The following is a 12,635-nucleotide window of genomic DNA, read 5'->3' as shown; positions in this document are numbered from 1 at the left end:
CACACAATGCGACGAGAAGATCCAGTGACCACCAACCGATCAGCTAACAAGACATTTTTATGTTTTTCTACCGCATATAAGGACGGATACTTGTCCATAACCGGCGCCGAACCCAACCACAAATCCGTCCAAAACCTAACTTGGCGACCATTCCCGACTGTGGCCCGGATCACTCTATTAAAACCCACACCATCAACCTTAAATTTGTTCCAGAACATAACACAATTCTTCCAAACCCCGGGAACCCCATTATTAACCGGAGCAAGCCCCCAACAGCGCGAGCTGGTCATTTAGAAATCTCCCAAGCCATTTAGTAATCAGCGCTTGATTATTAACCTCTAAACGAGCGATACCTAAACCCCCTTCTTTTATAGGTTTGGTGACTACCTCCCAAGCCACCCAAGACATCTTCCTCACTTCATCCGAACCTCCCCATAAGAACCTTCTCATCAAAGCTTCTAAATCATTGGTAACCTTCTTGGGTGCCTTAAAAAGCGAAAAATAATAAGTGGGAAGACTATCCAGTACCGATTTAATAAGGGTTAACCGACCAGCAATAGATAACGAATTAACTTTCCATTTAGAAAGCCTCTTCTTGAACTTGGACACAACCGGTTCCCAATTAACCACCCTATTCATGTTAGCTCCAACCATAATCCCAAGATAAGTAAACGGGATTCTACCCGGCTTACAACCCATGAAACCGGCTTGGATATCGATCTCACCATCTTCTACACCTACTCCAAATAACACTGATTTATGGAGATTAATCTTTAGCCCCGAACACAAGTAAAATATGCGAAGAATACGTTTCAAGTTATCAAAATTAAAAGAAGACCACTCTCCCATAATCATAGCATCATCCGCATAAAAGAGATGGGATAAAGTAGGACCTTCGTTAGGAAGAGTAATACCATGAAACGCACCTATATCACAGGCTTGTTTCAACATACCTGAAAAAGCCTCCATCATAATAATAAAAAGAAAATGCGATAGCGGGTCACCTTGACGAATGCCTTTATGACATCCAAATTCGAAAGTAGGAGATCCATTAACAAGAACAGACGATCTGCTCGCCAACAAGATACCACTAATCCAAATTCGAAAGTAGGAGATCCATTAACAAGAACCGACAACAAGAACTCCCAATTCACATTATCAAAGGCTTTATCGAAGTCAATCTTGAACATAAAAATTCTTCTTTCCCTCTTTTTAGCCCAAGCAATAACCTCACTAGCCACCAAAGGGCCATCAAGAATATATCTCCCGGATAAGAAAGCCGACTGATGCTCTGAGACAATCTTATTCATAACCGTTTTGAGTCGATTCACTAACACCTTCGACACAATCTTTTCTTTTATTTTACCCCCAATTTTTTGTTTCTATATTGTTTTGTTTTGTTGTGTTTTGTTTTGCGTGTGAGAAGGTGTGTTTATGTATGATGTATTTTGATGTGGGTCCCATGATGTTTAACCTTAGTGGGTTGGGTTAACTCTGGTTCAAGTTATGGGTCCCATCATAGTTCTACTTTTTTTTCTTTTTGGTTTTAAAAACATTCAGCAGTTTTTTATGATACTATTATTTTTTTATCGGCAAACGAATATTTCAAATGAGCTAATGTTAAATTCAGCATACCAGGATGTACTCACCTTTTGATCCGGAAAAAACCCTCACCTAAGACGGCACCCGTGAACACTCGTCTAAAGACACGACAGTGTTGTCAGTTAAAACTCGTTCAGGTCAAGGATCCAACTATTAAACATCACATACTCGCACAGTCTCTCATCATCACCTGGTGCGGCCAAAACTAAATGATAAGGGCGTGAATCAAACCCGTATCACATAGAACACTAAGTATTTTCCTTACCACTCCACCACAAGCTCATTCGCGTTACTTGAAAGTGTAGAATACTAATTTTAATTTTAATCTTAATCTTACTTTAAAAGAAATACAATATTTATAAATGAAACTAGTTCGAGCTCATCAACGCTTGAGTTTGGCTTTTAATAGAAGAGAGCTTAGGCATGGCTCGTTTTGAGCTACGTTTAAAACTTTAGTTCAGCTTGTTAATAGTTTTTCAGACTCGGTTTCAAATTTGTTAATTTTTTTATTATTTCAATAATATTTTACATATATTTATGAATATATATTTATGTATATGAAAAAAAATATTAATTTATTTAGTTGTTTTATTGAGTGAAACAAAGGCAAGTTTGGTTTGATATATATAATATTTGATGGTATTATATAATTAGTATAACTGAGAAGTTTAATGTCACAAAAGTTTTTTTTTTAATATTTTATTAGTTAAGTTTTATTTTTATGCAAATCATTTTGGCATTTAACTATTGTGATAACTTAGCATGCTGGTTGTTGATGAATTTGTTAAAGCTTATGAAATTAGAAAAAGGATGTGCAAGTTCAAGGCTCTTATTTTTTGATATTTTGGGTTATATGGAGACCTTCTTTCTTTGAATATTCTTTTGGTTTTTTTTTGTTTTAAATATGTTAATTTGTCGAAATTATTATCTGGGCTTATTTCTGATACCACAACGAACCTATTCGATACCTATCGAATTCAGGTCGATTCGCTGCCGCAACGTCCGTGTTTTACCGACCACATAAACATCATTTTATATATCTTATTTTTTGTATCATAAGCTATACGAGTGTCGCTATTATAGTATGTTCACGTCGGCTCTCCACCTCAATGCGTGCTTTTTGTTTGTTTTAAATAGGTTTATTAATGTATCTAGGTGTTGATAAATTAATTTTTTTGTTTAGTCACGGTTATGTAAGCCGATACAAATCGAACTCGCGTTGGCGTGCTGCCGAAGCACGCGTACAAACAGCCAAACATCACTAGCCCATCGAGACCCGTGCGTTGTGTTGGTTCTACGGTATCTCTGACATCTATCTATAGCCTTCATAAGTTCATATTTAGGGGGTGTTGGGTGAGTTTTTAAAATTTGCTTATTTGATTTTTGAAAAGCAAAATGTGTCTGGCAAAACACATTCAAAAGCTTCAAAATTGAGCTTTTGAAAAGCGTTTTTGCTTTCAAAAATCAAATAACTAAGTTTGAAAAGCTCACCAAGTAGTTGGTTAGTTGTATTTGGTTATATTAATACTTATAATCTATAATAAGTAGTAATAAGGTGTTTCGGTGAACTACGAATCCGGTATTTTGGTACTACTATGATTACTAGGTATTTAGTATAACCACTAATGTGTAATATGTATTAACTTATGGTAATAATAACCTACTAGTGATAACTTATGTTAACTTAATCCTTATGTATGCTTGTATATATGTCTGCTTGTGTTTAAGAAACAATGTGTGCATACGTTTATGTCTTTTTCTTCGTGTGTTTATGTGTTAACTAATCAACTATTGGGCATAACTGTCTGTTATATATGTGCTTGTAGAGACATAATTGTCTATTCACAGTCACATGTGACTGTGTATATATGTATGCTGGCATCTATGTGTATGCATTTGTATATGTTAATGTATATGTATATTGATGTATATAAATTTATACTGCCTCCGTTCCGGTCAAAGTGTCTTAGTTTGAAAAACACAAAGTTAAAAGTAGATTAAATTATTGTTTTCTTTGCATACCAAATGACTATATTACCCTTTACATATTCAGAATATCAATTATTTAAAAAAAACAAACTAATGTTTGCTGGCCCCACTTAAATTGTATACTGACAACTTTGTTTCCAAAGAATCACTATTGAATTTTTGAAGCCACTTCCTATCTCAGTATTCACTGCCAAATAATTATTGTTACAGTAGATTTTATCCATTCAAATTTTGGAGTCAAACCACTGCATATTTACCGCCAAATACTTATATGCTTACTTGTAAAATTATCATTTCATTTCAATTGTGTATTATGCCGCCAAGTTGAAACTCTAGAATTACAGCCTTTTTTTTGTATTGATAAAATATCCATTTCAATTGTGGTCAAACCCACTTGCTTAATGTCAAAGCACTCCTTCAATGCTTCTTCTTCAATAAGCTAGGTTTTGTGAATTCAGTTTCTTTATATTGAATGGATAGCCTTACCAACTCAAACACTAAACCAAACTTGACGGATTCCCAACGTCGAACCATATATGAAGCCTTGTTGCAACAAAGTATCGACGGAAAACTAAAATATGGATCTATAAGCGATGTGGCGTCGCATTTCTCCGTATCTACCATCACCGTAAGTCGTATTTGGCATCGAGCTAGATTTCAAGTCAGCCATGGATATGCGATCAATGTGTCTTCAAGGAAACCATATGTAGTTAGACAAAAAAAAGGATACAAATCAATTTCGATCAAGTTTCACAAATACCACTACGTCGTCGAACCAATATCCGATCAATTGCAAAAGCAATCAATGTTCCAAAATCAACGGTGCATAGAAGAATAAAAGAAAGTGAACTTCGACCACACACAAATGCTATTAAGCCGACTTTGACAAAAGATGTAACAACTCGGGTTTTCCACGAACGAATTTATATCTTTTACCCGACTCGTTTTATGTTCGGGAAATTTTAACATTGAAAAATATCACGTTTATCGAGGAATTATTATACAATTTATATTTATTTATTATATTTATTTAATATATATATAACTTTGGAAAATATTCAATTATAGCCCGAAACTAATTTTAATCCCTTATTGTTCCTATCTCCAATTCTCCAAGGACTAAAATGCAAACTTTTACATATTATCTTACCCAGATCCGAACCCATGATCCGTATGCCCAATCCGTGACCCATTTTAGCTTGCTTGAGCCTCAATTGTCTAAATTATGAATTTGCTTGTGTTTGTGATTTCCCGTATCATTATCGGCCTAAACAACCCACTTAATTAAGAAACAAGATCAAAATTGGACACGAATTGATATAATTGATAACCGACTTAACCTAAAATCGTTTGTATATTCTAAGATGCATTATAATTCAATTACTCATGGCTGCACCTCCTCTATAATCCAACGACCAAAACCCCTAAACTTATTTGTATTAATTTTGGCCGTCGATCACTGTTCAGACCCTGTTCTTGCCGCCGCAACTGGGTTCGTCGTTGATGGTCGGGTAAAATTTAGTTAGTTTTATATATTAATTAGTTATATTTAGGTAAATAAATGAATGAACATTGGTACTTCAAGCATTGCTATGTGTTTTCAGGACATTGGAAGTTAAGGAGCATAAACAAGCTAATTCACAACCATTCGGATGAAGATTAAGCAAGCCACGAGATGATGGAAGCATTGGGAAACATGTATTGAGGGTTAAGAAGGATTTGTGAAAGGATTGGATGAGAAACCTGAAACCGAAGTGAAAACTGAACAAGATGGGTTACCAAGAAAGTGTCTTTTAGTAAAACGGGCATATCTCGGCCTAGAAAATGAGTTACGGAATCCATAATATATGAATTTCATGTTTCTCAATGATATTAATCTAAATTTGAAGTCATTTGCATCTTCGTGTATCGCGAAGATGCTGGACATGCAACTTCGCGATACGCGAAGATGCTCAAAGTCGACAAAAATTAGGTTTTGCCTTATATAAACCCATTAACCTCACCATTCGGCATATAATGACTTCCAGAAGCAAAAGGGGCTGTGTGGGGCGATTTTTCATCATTCCAAGGCTTCCGGTTCATCTCGGGTTTGCATGTTCAATAAAGATAAGTGTTTTGACATCATGATCATGTTCGGCTAAGTTGTTCGTGTTCGTTCTAGGCTAGGGTTTGTGTAATTCTTCTTAAGACCAGATTCATGTGCTTAATGATTATGAACTTGATTTAGTTTGTTGCTTTTATCTTGTTCGATTGATTGCTTGGTTGTTTAAACAATTTGTGTTTGCGATTATTGACTAGTACATCACTTGTTTGGTTTGTTCATCAACATTTAGGGTTAGGCTCTTGTGTCATTGAACTAAGAATCATCGGTTAATGTTATTTAATCAGTTATCATAAAACATAAATTGATAATTGTGTAGATCGAGTTCAATTGTGTCAACAATCGGTTAGGGTATCGTTTGTCATCACAATCAAACTACTAGGTCTAGTAATTACTACGCAATCAAGACAAGTGAATCTGGGATTAAGTTGAAGAACACATTACCCGAACCTAGAATGAATGCTTTATATTAATATTATTTATAAACCTTTTTAAGTAATCATTTAGTTTAATTAAATCTTTTTTTAAAAACCGCTTGACATCGTTTGTCCACTTTAGTTAAAAATATAAACTTGCACTTTCCTTGAGTCCCTGTGGAAACGACCTTACTTACTCGTACTTGTTATATGTATTTAAGTATTTTTAAATAATTGTTTTTGAGTAGACCACGACAGCCTACGTCAGTGGTTCTCTGTGTTTTCGTCGTCAATCATGTAGTTAAAACACGCCTTCTGATCGTCTTTCATCAATAAATATAAGCCCTAAATCAAGTTAAACCAATGTTAAACGGGTTGAGAGATGTCAGATTTAGGGTTCTTATTCAAAATCCGGGTTAATTAGTTTCTGTATATATTGAACAGTTTACAAACATTAACCAACTGACACCCTAGCACAATTGGCTAGGGTGTGTGTGTTAATATGAGAACCGGCCACTGGCGCGGGTTCGAGTCCCGGCCAACCGAATTTTTAGGTTATTTTTGTTTTTATGGTTTTAACTTGTTTTAAATGATTTATAAAGTATTAAAATTAATATTAAATATCAAATAAATGTTATTTAATTAAACCGACATTGTTGAGTCGTCGTTTCTTGTCAATCAATTTCATTACAAGATTTCGTGTATATATATATATATATATATGTATATATTATAATGCATATAGGCACCTTTTCAACTCCCCCATTCTCTCTACTTAAGACACCTTAAAGTTAAATGTACATTAACGCTACGGCAAAGCCCTAATGCATGTCACCGATCTTACTCCGGCGACCATCAATTTCACTTCGGTTACGTAATGTAATAAGACGGTCCAAGCAATCAATTCCGTTCTTTAGACGTGTCAAGATGAATGCGAACCACCAGTGTCACTTTATAAGCCTACCTTCCGTTTGAATCCCTACACCTTTCAGGTCGCAACCCCTATTTCACCTCCCAATTGTCGTTCATTTGACCTCTAATCTTTTTCTTCTACAACCGCCATTATCCAGGTATTCAATTTCGCATCAAATTCACGTTCCAAATTACCAAATTGTATCAATTGTATACATGATTTCATGGTTCGTAATTTCAGCAATTAATTATAATGTTTTTTTAGCGACTTAATTTGGATAGCGGTGGTAAATTGCTAACTTGATCACTGAATGCATTCATTTGCTATGATTATGATGCGGGGCTTTAGCTTAAAGAGCTTAGGCGGGTAAAGGTTGGCAAATTGTGGTAATGAGGCCATGGATGGAGAAACAAATATAATATAAATATTATTTGCTTTCACTTTGAATGTATATGTATTCACTCTTTTTAAGTTTTCGATTTTTTTGTCAGGGTCATCACCATATGCCTGAGACTAGATGACTATGTCTTTATGAGGAACAAAGTGTTAGCAATTTAAGGACTTCTATAAACAAGATATCGGTTTATTCGGCACTTTTTGTTTCATTTAATTAGATGTATTCGGTTGACCGGTTATAATTTGGTTAGTTAATTAAACCGAGTACAAAGATTTGTGGAACCAGTCACCGAACAGAACTTAATTCACAATATGGATACGATCAGAAATCAATCAGATAACCGAATTTACCATCTAGTTCGGTTTTTTCAAGTTCGATTTTCGTATTTTTCTGGGTTTTTTTTTGCACAACTCTACATTTAACTCGCAAACTCAGCTCGATAATTAATATATAACACAATATATTATTTTTCCCTATTACCACAATTTATATACAACAATAATGTACCATAACGTAATTACTCTATGATGTAATTGCATAATTACTCTACTTGTATATATAATTACTTTACTTGATTCTCACGTTTAGCACGTTAATTTCATTTGTATTTGATCCAAACCCTATATATATATATATTATTAATAAACCATCACTATTTTATTAAAACCCGACATTTATATTGAGGTTTCTTGTTGTTAAAATATTTTTATAATTTGTTATATTTATTATATATATATATAAATATATACATATATATATATACATGTATATATATATAAATATATACATATATATATACATGTATATATATACATGTATATATATATATTGTTATTCGTTTTAAACAAAAATTATAATAAACATATTAAACATGTTAATATATTTTTACCATCTGATCTCGTTAGAAATTCCAAGATATAAATTTTACGATAATTATGTATTTAAACATTTATTATTATAATAGGTCTCAATTCATATTTATTTAAATTAATTAATTGTAAAACTGATTTTAGGACAAACAATGATTTTTATAGTTGAATAATAATAATAATCTTTAAAGAGCAATCGTTCAATCGTCCATAACATACCAATCATAATTATAACTCATTCCACATCGAGATCCTAAATTCGTTATACGTATTAATGTATTATATTATCTATAATTCACTCATATATTATTTAATTAGGATTCTTGTTGGTAATTCTCGAAGAGGGTGATTATCGTTTTCTTGTTGTAAACATTCTCGTTTGGCTTATTCGATTAGGTGAGTTTTATCATTCCCCTATTTTACTCAGTTTTCTAAACGTTTTGGGGACATATGCGTATACCATACTATATATATATATATATATATATATATATATATATCAAAATAGCAAACGTGTAATTGTGTGTGATTAATCAAATCTACTTGTTATGTGCTTATTTGTCTTTGTATGCAATCGCTTGACATATCCCCTTGGAGAGGGTTCACATATTGACCACCGTCCGATTCACTTAGCAACGGTCTCAGTGGCGGATCCAGAAACTATTTCCAATGGGGTTCACTGTTCGGGTCGGTTTGACGATTCAGGTTGGTTAAGGTTTGTCACATAATAAAAATATTAATCAAATTGTTCGGGTTGGTTAATGTTTATCACATGATAATGCCTATGAATTCAATTTAAGCATCACTAATTGTCTAACAAATTTCAACATAATCATTCATTCATTTTAATTCTAATTTCAACAAATAAACAAAAATATTTGAATCAAAACATCAAATATACATGAAATATTGACTACTCTTGGAAGGCCTAAAGCGAAATGTTTCTGAAGAGTATGAATAACTTTCACAAGCTTAATCAAAGGTCAGTCAAACTAAATTAAAAACATTGACTACTAAACACAAAATCTTAATTTGACAAAATGCATAAAAACTGCATTAATAGAAGGATGAGTGGAATTAGGTAAATAATATATGAGGCCACATATGTTGTTTCCAGTAAAGAAACAAGATCCACACAAAGCTGACTCCTCTTCTTTTTCATTCCGTACAAAAACAATAGAGCTTTAAAGGGGACTCAAACCTAGGTTATCACAATAAAAGGGCTGGTGGTTTACCACCAAAACCTGGCTGACTATTGTGCATGTGATCATTTACAATTTATATGTGGGTTCACTTTCATATTTTATATAGGCATTCTACATAAAATCCGAAACTCAGTGGGTTCACGTGAACCCACAAGTGTATACGTAAATCCGCCCATGAACGGTCTTACTCTATTTAGTGCTCATGGTTTGATTTACTTACCGCACTTATTACGTTTTGCTTATTTATCATACTATATCATATTTATTATATTAACCTTATTTTGTTGCAAAACTGGTGGTAAACTCACTTAACATGTGTTGTTGACAAACTCTGTTTTCTACGCATATGCAGGTTGCTTGAGTTGAAGTTTGGACACTTAGAAAGACCTTAGGGTTTATTAAAGGAAAACGTGAATTTAACTTGTTATATATATATTTATTTGAATTGTTTGTTGTATTTGAATATTGTGTGCACATTTGAAATAAAATAATTAAATAGATATTGTCATATTTATATTATGATAGTATCTTCAAGCTGTGAGCAATTGGATCACGCCCCAGCATTTCCGCCTTAGGTTGGGGTTTGACAGAAGAGAATAAAAAAGCAAGATTAGAATTTTGTTTATCAATGATTGCTCCATCTTTGTCTACCCCTTCATTTTATGATATGTTTAACGTCGTTCACATTGATGAAAAATGGTATTACATGTCAAAACCATCAAAACGTTACTACCTTGTACCAGGCGAGGATGAGACATTAAGAGCGTGTAAATCAAAAAATTTATCACAAATGTCATGTTTCTAGCCGCTGTTGCACGACCAAGATTTGATATGTCGGGTAATGAACGTTTTTCGAGAAAGATAGGTATATTTCTTTTCACAAAACTTGAACCCGCAAAACGTTCAAGTAAGAACCGTGTTGCGGGAACTTTAGAGACTAAGCCTATCTTATCGGTGACTAAAGAAGTAATGAGGTCATGGTTAATTGATAAAGTACTACCGGCTATAAGGGATAAATGGCCACAAGGTCATACGGGTCCAATTTTTATTCAACAAGACAATGCGAAGCCACATATTAATATTGACGATGAACAATTTATTCAAGAAGCATCTCGAGATGGGTTTGATATTCGACTTCGTTTTCAACCTCCAAACAGACCATATTTAAATGTGTTAGATCTCATGTTTTTTCGCGCGATTCAATCACTTCAAGAACAAGAGGTTTTGGGATCAATAGATGAATTGGTTCATGCAGTCCAAACCTCTTTTGAAAAAATGTCATCCCATGAGCTTAACAATGTCTTTTTTGACTCTACAAACATGCATGAAAGAAATCATGAAAGTGCATGGTAGCAACCATTATCAAACACCACATATTGGTAAAGGTAAATTGGAACGTCAAGAAAAGTTACCGTTGCAAATCAAGTGTGATAGCAATTTAATTGATGAAGTAGTCTCACATTTAGCTCACTAGAGAAATGAAAAAGAAAAAGAAGCAGCAAAGGAAAGATTGGAAAGTCTTTTGCCTTGTGCAGCACATCATGCATGTAAAGAAAAATTAAATTTGGAAAATCTTTTGTCTTGTTGTCAAGTTAGTGTATGAATTCATCATATAACAAAATGCATGTACTCGTTCAAATATGAAAGATGGATTTTTTTTGTCTTGTTCTCTTCTAGTATGTGGCCCACCCATATTTTTTATTTATTCAAGTTGTTTATGTAAATGGTAAGGATAAACTTTGAATTTGGCTAGTATACATAGAAAAACGGAGAAAAACTATGAAAACGAACTCAACACACCTCATGGTGAATTAAGGCATGGCCATGTTAAGAACATGCGAAGAAAAGACAAAATTTAGGATCTTTAACAAGTGCAAAGCATTCGAAAAACATTGAAACATTCGAAAAACATTATTTATGTGCAAAGCATCTTTAACATGTGATTTTGAACGAGAATTTCTCACCCTTTTTTTGTTGCTAAAAACAAACCGCGAGCTAAAATTGGTGAAGAAGATGAATCAGTGGTCTAGGATTTTAAACTCGGCTCACTTTGAACTTATAGTGAATATTTCTTGTATAATTCACAGATGCCTCGTCTATTTCAAGATATAAGCATGTTGAACTCGAGTAACACACGAAAGGTCAACTTCCTTACACCTCTATATACCACATTAAAATCTATAATGTTGCTTAGTTTAGATTTACTTTTTAGTGAAATAAAAAACTTAAAATAAGAAAAAATCCGACCTGCCGGATTCGAACCAGCGACCTAAGGATACCAGCAATTTACAACTACAGTCCTCCGCTCTACCAACTGAGCTAAGGTCGGTTTGTGCTTAATTTATCAAAAATAATTTATTATTTGTTTGGTAATTTGAAAGCAATTTATTGTATTGTTCAAATGAAAGTAACTGTTGGCTGTTTATAATTATCGAGTTTTATTTATTATATCGAAGTATTATTGCTTAATAAGTATACATTACTCATGTTGAAATATTAGAAACCATGAATGTGAGTTGTTAAATAGATATATTTGTAAGTAAAAAGTAAAAAAAAATTTGTTTTGTACATGTGTATCTGCTTAAACTACTACGAACTAGACGATTGTCTCCCCACATCTCTTTCTCTTTTCATTATATATGGGTAGCATTTACGTGTTATCAACTACTTCACTACGAATTAAAGTTGCTTCTTTATTAAACACATTTGTTATATTCAGTTTATAACAATTAACAAATAATGAGCATGTTTTCTGATTGTGTCTTGATGATTTTCATTATCTAACTACACATTATAGGCTTTCGTGGTTCTACATGCATAATTGTTTCTCTCATAATAAAATGATAATTCTTACACATGTTTTCTCATGAAAAGTTTGTACATTAAAAAATTTTAATAGCAAACAGATCATAATAAGAGGGTTGTTACAAAATGTATAAGAGTTATAACATCATATGAACGTAATGACGTATAATGGTAGGTCGACGATAATATTTCAATAAGAAAAGTATATATACAGTTAGTGATTATCTATAAATGGATGTGAATGTTGAAAGATGAAATGTAGGCGGTTTAGGAAATTGTTAAGTGCTTGTAGTTGGGTTTCGAAAAGTAGACATAATAAATATAGGTAGTTCATTTAT

General features: G+C 33.2%; 1 non-coding gene across 1 annotated transcript; it reads right to left on the bottom strand.

Annotated features, from left to right (window-relative positions):
• Positions 1 to 11,733: 11,733 nt before the first annotated feature.
• Positions 11,734 to 11,821, bottom strand: TRNAY-GUA (transfer RNA tyrosine (anticodon GUA)). The gene is given in 2 exon segments: positions 11,734 to 11,769; positions 11,785 to 11,821. It is a non-coding gene; the product is annotated as a tRNA-Tyr (tRNA).
• Positions 11,822 to 12,635: the final 814 nt, after the last annotated feature.

Source organism: Bidens hawaiensis, unplaced genomic scaffold, assembly GCF_021521415.1.
Source record: "Bidens hawaiensis isolate Kalapana, Puna unplaced genomic scaffold, B.hawaiensis_p1.1 tig00006386_1, whole genome shotgun sequence".
Lineage (NCBI taxonomy): Eukaryota > Viridiplantae > Streptophyta > Magnoliopsida > Asterales > Asteraceae > Bidens > Bidens hawaiensis.
Note: the sequence above shows the minus strand (reverse complement) of the source record. Positions and strands in the feature narration are given on the sequence as shown.